Here is a 12,686-nt window from a genome sequence, read left to right on the forward strand (position 1 = left end):
ATAGATTGATTTACCCAGCAGACCAGTGAAGACAAAAGCAGTAATCCTCACAGCAGCAATAAAAAACTCAAGTGAATGGGTTCAATCCGAACAAGATAATAACAGATTAGATAGGGAATCGCCTTACAGAAATTTGAGGCCAAACCCTCCGCACAAATCTTCACCCGTGTACCAGAGAAGGTCACGGTCAAAGATAGGGACTTCAACTGAAATCAGATGCGCACCCAGGAGAAATTAATCCCTGATCACACACCAGCACAAATTCTCACAGGGATCCGATGATAATTCTCTTCACGAGATGGAGGGGATCGCCCCCTAGGGTTCTGTCTTGAGACGAGAAAACTCACCCAAAATAAAATCTAAAACTCCCCCCTGACACATGGCCTACCCTGGCCTTTTTATGTGCTCGCAGGCACAACAACCTCACAACTCACGCTAGGACTCAAATAGGAAATAATATAAAATGCGGCAGCTTGCCTAATGCAGCACTTAGGCACCCGTTTATTAACTTGGTGTCTCCTCAATAATTTCAACCTGCATGGATTGAACCCATTCACTTGAGTTTTTTTATTGCTGCTGTGAGGATTACTGCTTTTGTCTTCACTGGTCTGCTGGGTAAATCAATCTATTTAGTTCTCCTCTCGTGATTGCTGGGTCACAAGCGTGCTGATTATCGTTGGCCGTGAGAGTTGTCTGCTTTTGTAATTGTGGCTGCCGTCGATTACACTAATTAATTTAAGCTGGGATTATTCTAGTTTTTTGGGCTAGCAGATATTCTGAATGTTGAATCACCGATATAAATATAGTACCGTGAAAGATTGGGGCATATTACGGACGGTGTAGGCGTGTCCTTATCATTTGGTAATCAGAGCTTCAGGTATACCGTCAGGTTTACATCTATCCATTAGTTTGAGTGTTTTCGGCTTCGTCCCATAGTCCACCGCCATATTTGTTTCCTACCTGAAACCATCCGCGCCATATCCTTTGCATAATTCAGTTTCAAAGTTCGTAGTGTTGAGTTTTTGTCCTAGGTCAAGGTCTTGTTGCTGGTTTAGATCGTGTTTCAATCTAATTTGTGTGTTCTCCCTTTGTTTTCCATCAACCCTTGCCATCACCATCCACTAGATCCAGATCTTTTGTCCATATAACATCCTGATTCGAATGCCTTCCATAAAACAGTCATAACTTTTGCGTCCGAACTCGAAAAAGTGCAAATTTTATATCTACGGAGATCTACAGAAAATTTTAGATCTATTTCATCCTAGCTCTGCTAGGTTCGCAAAAATTAGAATTGCGAAATCCAATCAGAAAAACTGAGTTTCAGTGCCCACAAGTTTGGCATGCATTTGAGAACACAATCCTGATTTTGCATAGACCACATCTTTTATCCAATTGAGCTCATATTTTCTGTGGTTAGTTCTTGTGTGATCCTTGCTGAAAAAAAAATATATCAAAAGTATAAGAGAAAAAAGGTTGAGAAAAAAAAGAAAAATAGTGAATGAAAAAAACAAAAAAAGGAGCACATAAGCAATAGCCAATAGCTCTATTTGTGGTGCCTTTTGCCTTGTCCTTGTTTCGTTGCTACCTTTCATACTTGTTTCCTCTCTTGTTTATCACAAATTGGTGCTAGGAACACGTATAGGACCAGCAACTAGGACAAATACTTTGGACATTTATTCAATATTGCTATCTGTGACTGACTTGTATGCCACATACATATATTTATTAATTTGTGTGCCTCCCAAGATCCACATATTACTTCAGATCAGCACACCCAGAGGATCTTGCAATCTTGGTTTCACACCCTCTTGGTAAGTATCATGAACCAGCCACCGGTTGTACCATCCACTGCTTTGCATTGGTAAGAACACTTGAAAGAGCTTGGTAAGACCTGGGAGATTGTGTTTCCACCATCCATATCCACATATAGTAGTTGATAGGGATAACCTTTTATGTTTTCTCTTGTCTACTTACTAACAATGTCAGGAAACACTGAGATTGCTCGACGAGTGCTAAGTTCTCAAATGGAGAAAGTGGAGCAAAATTAATTCAATAATTTGTTCCAGACTTTCTTTGTTGTGATGGAGCGACGTTGCCGAGTCATCATTGATGGTGAGACTTGCAACAACCTTGCAAGTTTAGAGCTGGTTGAGACGCTTGGTCTGACCACAAAGCCACATCCACATCCATACTACATGCAATGGGTAAATTCTTACGATAAGATTAAAGTAACTGAATTTGCACATATTGAATTTAGCATTGGTTTTTACAAGAGTAGTGCTGGTTTTGATATAGTACTCATGCAAGCATGTCATTTATTGCTAGGAATGCCATGGACTAATATAAATAATGTGGCACATAAAAAGGTTGGAAATAGATATTCTTTCAACTACAACGGTAGAAAAATTACACTTAAATCTATGACCGCTGCTGAAATTTTAAGAGAAGATTTTTTGAGACTGGAGAGAAGAAAGAATGAACCTTTTAGAAAAGAATGAGTTGTTTTAGATGGTACAACAAATTCATATAAATCTAAATTTTTACAAAATGATGATATTGTTTTGCCTATTGTTGGAACTAATATTTTGCAGCATGAATCTGAAAACGAGGACAAGGTGACTGAGAAAGAACAGGTAAATATATCATGTAAGAGCTCTCTTTATGTGCTGAATTGTCCCTCCAATGATGCAAATAATGCTATACTAGTACCTTCTCTTGAATTAACTTTGTCACAAGTAGAGAAGGAGCATGATAATTTTGATTTGGAGCAATGTACATGTGCTGAAAAAAAGATTATTATGCCTCTTACTTGTGCACATGATGAGCTGAAATTATTGTCTTTTTTAAATACTTTGGGATATGTTGAGTTTGATACTCTATGTGCTCTTAGTAGTTTGGAAGAAAAATTTTTATGTGCTGATTTGTCATGGTTATCTAGATGTATATATCATTTTATTGGCAAATATAATTGTAAAGGAGAGTATATGGTGCATCGTATTTACATTTGTTCAAATCTGAAATCTCCTTTAGTTGCGCAACAACATGATCAACTAGAGGGTTACAATCACAATAATCATGTCATGTCCAAATCTCCAATTTCTATTTTAAAGCAACAGGTTAAATTTCTAAAAGAGGAGCACCATTGGCTACTACCTACAACCTGTCCTCCAACTAAGCTCAAACCGAGGACGGTTTGCTGTTAAGAAGGGGAGGATGATGAGGACACGACACCTATAGATACGCCCATGAAAGTTAAAGATAAGATGGGCTCATTTACACATTTGCTTAGTGACTTTTGGTACAACTCACTTGGTTCCATATGTACATGTCCTTATTTGTTTGTAGGTACAAATGTGTTTCAAAGTGCAATCTCATCAAAGTCCAACATTCGGTTCGTCGGCAGCCCAATAGTGCTTCAATGGGAAGGTCGTAACACATCTATCCGATGTGTGATTGAGGTCAATGAGCACTTGATGGAAAGCTTATTTGATAGGCTTTCAAATGGATCTTGTTTGAACTCAATATCATATCGGCAAGACTTCCAATTCATCAAGACATTATGTTGTTGTTTCTACCGGGATCTACATCATCATCTTGGACTTGTTATTCACACATGGGACCCTGGACCAAGTTGGAGCACACCCCAAACATGTGAAGAGGAGTTAAAAGATGCAACCATGGAATTCAGACCCTTGCTTGAGCTCTCGCATGCAATAATTTCAGAACTTAATGCCACATTAGATGTGCTCATGGTGTGTCATCTAGATCACTAAACTTATTCTGATGTGTCGCCTAGGTCTCTAAATTTATTCCGACGTGTCACTAGGTCCCTAAACTCTTAAAATGCATTTTCAGATCCCCAAACTTATTTAAAGGTGCTAGTCAGGTCCCTAAACTCTCATGATGCATTTTAGATCCATAAACTTGTCCCACAATGTTGTTGGTATTTCTTAACTCTTACAAAGAAATCCGCAAGCACACGGAAATATCGTTGTACACTTCACCCGGAGTATTCAGGGTATTGTATTTTCCACGGGGAATGGAGGTGTCTCGGGCTTCTAACTAGTTTACCCAGAGGAAGAGAGAGAAGGGTGGCCTTTGGGTAGTGTGGTCGTCTAATAGAAGAGATACTTTAGAGAGATTAACTAGCTCCCACTTGCTTACTTCGGGCACTAGCTTACTCCTGGTCTGCCAAAAGTATCCGGCTATTACCTCTACATGCAAACCTCATGTGGGGAACTACAAGGGACGGACAGGGCTATCACCACCTGCCGCCTACCCCGACAGACCGTTGAGAAGATTTGCAAACAACGGTAACCTCTAGCCTAGACACCACGTCTACGCTATTGATTACTACTTTAGCCCCGACTCCATCCACGACTCGAGCCATCAGACTAGAGCACCCATCACGAGGACGAACGATGTTCCCACAAGCAAATGATAACAAAAGTTTAACTTAGATAAGAACTCAACAAGTAGACAAAGACTCGGATACTTACTCAAAAGAGGCTCATATCTGCTGAGGTACAAGCAGAGGGAAGCCGACAACTCCCGCCCTCCTCCCGAACTTTTCCTCGCACACTCCCTAGCCTAATCTTACAACTTTAGCCCCTCTACATCTCTCCTCTAGTGGTGTGTGGGCATGGATGAATGAGAGAATCGATGAGTGGTGGAATCAATGTGAATGTATGGTTTGCGGGAGTGAGGGAGGCTCCTTTTATAGCCTAAGGAGGTCGGTTCCCACCCAAACAAATATGGAAGCATATCCCCCCCTGCTTGAGGTTGAGTAGGCGCTACTCCTCGCAAAAATGCACCTGGACTAGAGCCCGTCTGGGTTCGGGCGACCCAGAGGGTCGGCCGGCCCCAGCTGGCACACCCCTAGGCCCTCCTTCCTCTGGCTGGCTGACAGGTGGATCCTGGCCTTATCCCTTTGGTGCATGTGCCTTGACACGCCCATTTCCAGTGGTTTGTGGGCCCTTATTGTAAGTAAACGTAAGACCGGATCATCTGTGCATTTTCTTCTGCGTTCACTTGTATTTTCCTTTGTATTTCTGCTGTGGGTGCCTGCAAAGCATGTTTCCACTAAAACTCGTGGAATTGATTAGCCATATGCGGCCCTATAACTAAGTTTGGTGATTTTTTATCATGGAAAGCTGCAGGTGTTGGTGGTTGATTTAATGACTTAAGGACCGTCAACAGGTGTCATACAGGTCCCTAAACTCTCACGATACTTTTTTAAAATTAATGTAAATATTGATTTGCTTATTTAAGTTAATAAAAATTTCTTTTGCTACTCTAAACTTAATAAAATTTCTGTTTTGATTTTCATTGAGAATGGAAACAAATTGTCTTAATAAATTTATACAAATCACATGCAAAATATAAATATTTAGTAGGAAATATTCAAGATTTGCATTGATATTTCCATGTGTTGATGCGAAAATTCCACTGGATGGATCTTCACGCTCCACGTACGCTAGGGCCAGGAAGATCTGCTTTGCTCCGTCGTACCGAACCCAATCGGTGCACGTACGATGCATTCGATGTGCCAGTCAATTTGCCCTGTAATTGACAAGGAAGGTAAACATTAAATTCCAGAAGCTATCAGCTAGCCAGCCGATATCAGCAGCACGCGCGGATCAACTATCGTCCAGCCGATTCGCGGGGGTAGGACACGCCATGCTTGTGATGACGTAACCTGCAGATAACACCTAGATTCGGGTCCGATCGGCTATGGTCTTGACGACAGGAAACAAGCAGATAGCGAGCAGATCTTGACTGGATAACTTGTGACAAAAACTTAAAGCAAACTAGATTAAATGACCCAACCTAGCAAGATCTAAGCATATGTCGATAACTCATGGTAAAAGCAACAACAAGCTAGGTTAACAAATCAATTAACCTAACAAATTGGAAGCCTCTACCGGTAACTTGGTGAGCAAACTAAACCCACCGGACATATCTAGAGAGCTCGATAACTGGTGAACAGTTAGACCCCGCCGGTTGGATCTAATGTGCTCGATAACTGGTGAACAGCTAAATCACACTGGACAGATCTAGCATGCTCGATAACTTTGAGCTGCCGGCGTTCTTCTTTCTCTTGCCGACGCTGATACTTGTTGATTAGCATCTGGGACGACAAATGTCGGTGAGGCTTCTTGGATCCTTCTCCATGTTAATATGGGCCCTGCCCCCGAGTTAACTGGCCGATACTCACGCCTTGGGGTCCACGGCTCCCAAACGCTTGGCTCGTTCAGAAGTCAGTAGCTTGGGCCCTGTCTTGGCATCATGGTCTATCACCTCTACCATGTTGGTAGGGAAGGGATGACCATCGATCTTCATCGGCTTCTCTGGTGCGTCGAACTTGATTCTTCCTGCTTCGATCACCGATTGGATCTCCTTGTAGAACACTCTGCACTCGTTAGTACTATGCGAAATGAAGTTGTTCCACTTGTAGTACTTGCGATTCTTTAACTCAGCGGCCCACAGAATAGTATAGTTTGCAGATAATTTGATCTGCCCTTCCTGAAGTAACAGATCAAAGATCCGGTCGGCCTTTGTGATGTCAAACCCATACTTCTCTTTTCCCTTTTTTGCAAACAGGTAGGAAACTGGCTCTCTTTTTTTGGTCCACTCAGTCAAGCCAATCTCCGCCTTGTTTTTGGAGTTAGAAGAATCTCTAGCAAAGTTTACCCTTTTTTGGAATCGTGGTACACGCTTGGACTGGGCTTGAACATGAACACATGCCAGCCTTTGAGTGAGATGGCTCAAACTCTCAAATTCATGAGATGAGAACCTCTCTCTGATACGAGACAGTAATCCCAGAAAAGCCAATTCAGCTAATTGGCTATCACTGAGAGACAAATTGAAGCATCTACTCCAGATGTCTCTGAACCTCTAGATGTAACTGATGGCAGGTTCATCATTCCTTTTCTTGATCGCCGTCATGTCGATAATCTTCATCACATGTACTCCTGCGAAGAAGTACTTGTGGAAAGATTTCTTTCAGATCGACCCATGTTTTTTATTACTATTCACTTATCATGAACCCATTGCTATTGATCTGCTTATATTATTCTGAGCATACGTCCATTTACCTATAATATTGTTATGCTACTCTGAGCATGTCTATTTGCCTATTGTTGGCCCCTACGAACGTCACCACTCAGTGAGCAGCAATGATGCTCGCAGATGCCAAGGGGGTGGCAGGTATTTCATAAACCATGAATAAATCCGCAAGCACACGGAATACCGCTATAACATTTTACTTGAGAGTATACCGGGGTGTCATTTATATTTCTGCAGTGAAGGCGGCGAATGGAAGTACATAGGCTAATTAATGAACTAATCTAGATTGGATATTCAATTGCATAAACAGGGGTAAGATATATAACATGGTAGGAGGTAGTGTGACACACACACAAACTACCCTCAGAGATAAATAAACAAAAGATGCTATAGGCAGGAAGAAAGGCAGAAGTTAGAGCTCAAGTCAGATGTGCTAGGCTAGCTATATCCAGGGTTCACCTTACCGGTGGAAACCGGTCCGGTCCGGTTCCGGTTTGGGCCGGTACCAAATCGGCCCAAATTCAAAATTCAAATTTGAATTCAAAAAAATGAAAAATTCTCAAAAAATTCATAAAAATACTTCAAGGTGCGACGAATCTAATGGTGTCAAATTTTCTCAAAAATTCGTTCATTTAACATACTTTTCGGGCATTTAAAGTTAAAACAAAAAAGAAAAGGAAAAAATGAGACGGCCCATTAAGGCCCACTTGGTAAACCGGTCAAACCGGCCGGTAAACCGGTCCAAACCGGTTACGCATGCGATTTTAAATTTGGATTTGAATTCAAACCGGTCAAACCGGCCGGTAAACCGGTCAAACCGACCGGTAAACCGGTCTAACCGGTCGGTATACCGGTACGAACCGGTTGAACTGAGTTTTTTGAATTCAAATTTGAATTTGATCGGTTTCTACCGGTAACCGGTCAAACCGGTCCGGTAAACCAGAACCGGTGGCCGGCGGTTTGGGTCAACCGGTCGGGAAAAAAACCCTGGCTATATCTATGCTATCTTATGGTTAGATTGTCAAATCTTAAACTAGTACAACAGAGAGACCACCCTATGGCTGACAGGAGGAGCCCAAACAACCATGCGGCTTTATGTACCTCCTACCCTCCCAATCGAATATGGAGGATTAGTAGGGCTCGGACAAGGCTGTCACCATCTGCTGGCTACCTCTCAATCCGTGGGAAAGGATGACATCCAGCAACACTTATCTAGTCTAGACACCAAGTCTATATTAGTAAGCGATACTCTAGCATCCCGCGCATAGCCCCCACCCTCCGGATGGACAAACATTACACTAGAGCAAACATACGAATACTGGAACAGTTGATAGAGTTCTAAGGCCAATATGTTAACCATCGCAAGCACAGAGCGATCATACAATGCAAGCATCGTATGATAACACAACCAGATCACGAAGCATATATCCGACAACTCAGAACATACTTCAAGCAGATATCGGTAACCATAGTCTAATTCTATTACAAACGACCGAATATTAAAAGAGAGAACTAGAAATGAATCCATACCAGAACTCTCGAGCAACTCTGGAGACTCGATGACTCCTAGACTTCTCCTAAACTCCACTAAGCCTATTGACTAAGCAAGAATGGCTTGAGGTTAGTGAGAGGTGAGGTGTGTGTGTGTGTGTGTGCATGCGCGCGTGTGTGTGCGTGTGTGTTTGTGTGTGTTCATTCCTTACCCCCTCCCCTTGTATTTATAGGAGGGAGCCACGACCGAGCAGCACTCCTTCCTCGGTGAACCGATATTGTGAGCAAATGCCAAGCCTCCACGTGCCCAGTTCAAGGCGGTGGGGCCCATTGGGCCGTCGGCCGACCAGGGTGGTCGGCCGGCCACCCTGGTCAAGTCGGCCGACGGTCCAGTGGCCCCAACCGCAACAACTGCTGGCTGATGGGGGTTGGGCTGTCCTGGGCCTCTCTTTGTCTTAACACCAGGGATTGGCTTGCCTTGACTGGTTTTGATTTGGTTCGTGGGCTACACTTGGTCCATTTGAGTCTAAATCTGTGCTCTAATATTTTCTGCAATTTTATGTCGGGCCAAAGTGTCCTTGCAATCTGCATATTAGCTCAAAAACACATTTTGCGTATTTCTAAAGGTAAAGTGTGGTTTAGGTATTTATTTGGATAAAGATGCGTGTAAGAAATACAAACTCTTATGATTTTTTAATCAAGTTGACGCCTGAAAATGGTCGTTAGTGAGCGTCAACACCTATGATTTTGTTATGCCATTCTGAGCATGTCCATTTGTCTATGATTTTGTCATACTATGATGAGCATATGGCATCTGCCAGTGATTTCTATCATGTAAAGTTGATATGATTGTAACCTGTTTAAATTTGATTCTACTTTAAATTCTAGTAGTAACTTAGAGCTATTACTTGCTGTTATGATTTGATGATAGTAGTCCATTGGATTCTCAATTCTTTTTATTGTAAATATTGCCGACTGAAAGTATTTGACATTTTGATAACGTGCTCTTTTTAGATTGAGGATCATATGCAAGGAACAAAGATAATCTTTTATTATTGTAAGATTTTTGGCAAGATTAAAACTTAAGTTAGACTATCGTTTCACGCTGAGTTTTACTTGTGCTATTGTATGTATATGCTGAGATGGATAAAATTTATTTCATGTAATGTAATGTTTAATATCTTGTGTTTGCATGGGCTGTTTTATATTTATGAGCTGAATGTGTATGGGATGAAATTTTGGGCCAAAAAGTGACTCACTTCTAAATTGGCCCAATTAATAAATGTGCCATGAATGAAAAGTCAACATCCAAGTGAGCAGACACGTCATCACGAGCGCCATGTCATCATCCACGTTGGCATCCACATCACCATCCATGTCAACTGACTATATTCAATCCATGTAAATTTTGTGACGTTTATTTTCGTCACAAACACTGGGTCTGAGCTGGGTTGCGCGGGCTCAATGCCAATCTATGACATTTTTCGGGCTTGGTAACGACGAAAAGCAGGTGTCACAAATTAGTGACACTATAATGATTGTCACAAAATTTGTGACAAAAAATATATTTCATAGTATACATTTTATGACCCACATTAGACCGTCCTCAATCCATGGTGTCTGTAGATGGTGTCTAAAGAAAAAAGAATAAGAAACTATCCATAGACACTACCTTCCCAATGCATAGTTTTTATGATAAATTAAGAAAATAAATCTCATCCAATCCTCTCTTTTCTCTCTCCTTGCCTTACCTATCACACTTTTCCATTTCTAGATTTTTGGGTAGACATGGTGTCTTGCATGAGAAATCATATTTATCTTTTCCCTCATTAACTAGCTTGTCATGTTACCAAATTACTTATGTGGCAGCCTCATTAATGTTATGGACATCATCCTAGTAGGAGAGTTGGGGATGGTTTTAGGCGACGAACGTATTTTCATCACCTGAACGTCACAAAATGCAAAACACAATGAAAACAACCATTTCTGTGACATAAATAGAACATCACCTAAAGTCAAATCTCTTGTTTTTTTTTGAGGGGTAAGTCAAATCTCTTGTGGTCACTGGATCAGGGAGGAGAAAGGCGAGCGGGCGGTGCTGGGCCGCAAGCTGGGCTGGGCCGGCTCGAGCGCCTAGCGGGCTGGTTGTGGGTGTGCAGTGCGGGATGGGCTGCAGTGGCTGGGTAACAGGCCAGCGAGGGGAAGCAGGCCTGTCGGCCAGCTAGGTTGATCTGGGTGCACTAGGCTGAGTTGGAGTTAGGGTAGGATTTGGGCCTATTTCAGATATGGTTTAGGGCTAGGCAATGGGTAGCGGTTTGACGGATTGGGTCGACTGTTGGGTTAGAGTTTAGGTGGGTCTCGTGGAATTGTTAGCATTTGAATTTAAGCAGAAGAGCACACTTCAATTTAAATTCCACACAATTCCAAACAAAAAAAAATCCTAATCGAATTCAAATAAACAAGTAGATCCAAATAAAACCGAATATCTCAAAATATAATCGCACTAACAATAATAGCCTTAATTCAATTCATAATTTTTAATTACTACTAGGAATTTAAAAGGGTAGAATTCACACTTAAGTGGGTCTAACTGCAACATTGCCAGAATTTTTTGTGAAATTCACATTTTTCAACTTACTGAGATTCTGAAAAAAAATCTGCAATGTTACAAAATTCCTCCTCATTAGACATTCTAGTTCATTCTTAAACCTGGTATCTCATTCGCTGTGTTTTTGAATGCCATAATTTCCCATGGATTTTCATGTATCATTTGGGCTCAAAATCAACCAGAGCACATATTGTTCTTCTCCCGCAAATGGCATTTCCAGTCATTACTGAGATCACATATCAGCTCGAGCAGATTCCATTAGAATGCGATATGAGCCCCCACAAACCCAATGATTGAATGCAATGGGCAGAGAAAGATCAAGAAAATGCATTGAGAAGAAAACACTATGAGGAAACAGAAATACAAATGCAAACAACGAGCGGATTCTGTAGGGAATAATATTTGAGGCGGCCCCAGATTACAAACCAAAATGAACGCAGATGAACTGGCGGCGCAATCAAGAGAAACAGCCCAAAGGGGTGACCTGAGAACACAAACCCCGCTGCGCTCTATCACGAGGCGGTAATATGTTTTGCGCGACGGTGCTGCACCTGTGTTCTCAGGGCACCCCTCCGGGTTCAGCTTCTCTTCACTCAAGTTGCATGAACATTGAACACACCGCAGCGGGGGTCTCCTAGGCTGCTACTGCTAGATGGCGCTGTTGGCCACATATGGAAGCAAACTAGGTGGTGGAGAAAAAAATGAGTATCAAGGTCACCTGGAGGATGAGGACGGAAGAAGAAGAAACAAGGGAAAGTAAGAAAGAGTGGAAGGAGTGGAAACAAAGAAGGAATGAAGCGAGACTGCGAGAGGAAGCAGGCTGCTTCATTTCCTGGAATTTATGATATGGGCATTTGAAGAGGACATGCATGCGTTTGCTCGAGGTAAGGGGCATTGCGTTGGCAGCGTTGCGTAACATCACATGGCGAACTGCCATCATGTGCCATCCTACTGTTAGATATCTAGTCAATTTTCGGTATATTTTAATTCCAAATATTAATATCAATTTCATAATATAGATGAGTGATAATATGCGTACAAGATATGTGTATGTGTTCATGTTATTCTCACTAATAAGCATGAACAAAGAATTAAACCAGAGTAGGTTTAGTAAGTACCCTAAGGCGGGACCAGTGCCGGAGGCACTGGTTGCGCCGTTACCAGCTGGAATAGACATGCTATTCGACTGGTCTTGCTCGAAGTAGCCGAACTATGTCGATGCAGGAAGATGTTCGCAGTGCAGTCCCACGAACGGTTACGCCGGGAAGTAGACGAAGTAGTCGTTCGCACGAGCGGTTACGCCGGGAAGTAGACGAAGGAGTCGTTCAAGGAGCGAGCAGTCGCGTCAAGACGCTTCCCAAAAACCTAATTGCCCGCGTCCCGTGCAGGACCTTCAGCGAGCAGAGGTTCCGGAGGCCCTGCTCTCGCTAGACCTGTGCGCGCAGTGCTAGCGGTGGGGAAGGCAGAAAGCAGCTGAGGGAGAAGGGAGAGGTCTCCTGAAGAGGAGTACCTGGATGAG

The sequence above is a fragment of the Panicum virgatum genome, chromosome 6K (genome assembly GCF_016808335.1).
Source record: "Panicum virgatum strain AP13 chromosome 6K, P.virgatum_v5, whole genome shotgun sequence".
NCBI lineage: Eukaryota > Viridiplantae > Streptophyta > Magnoliopsida > Poales > Poaceae > Panicum > Panicum virgatum.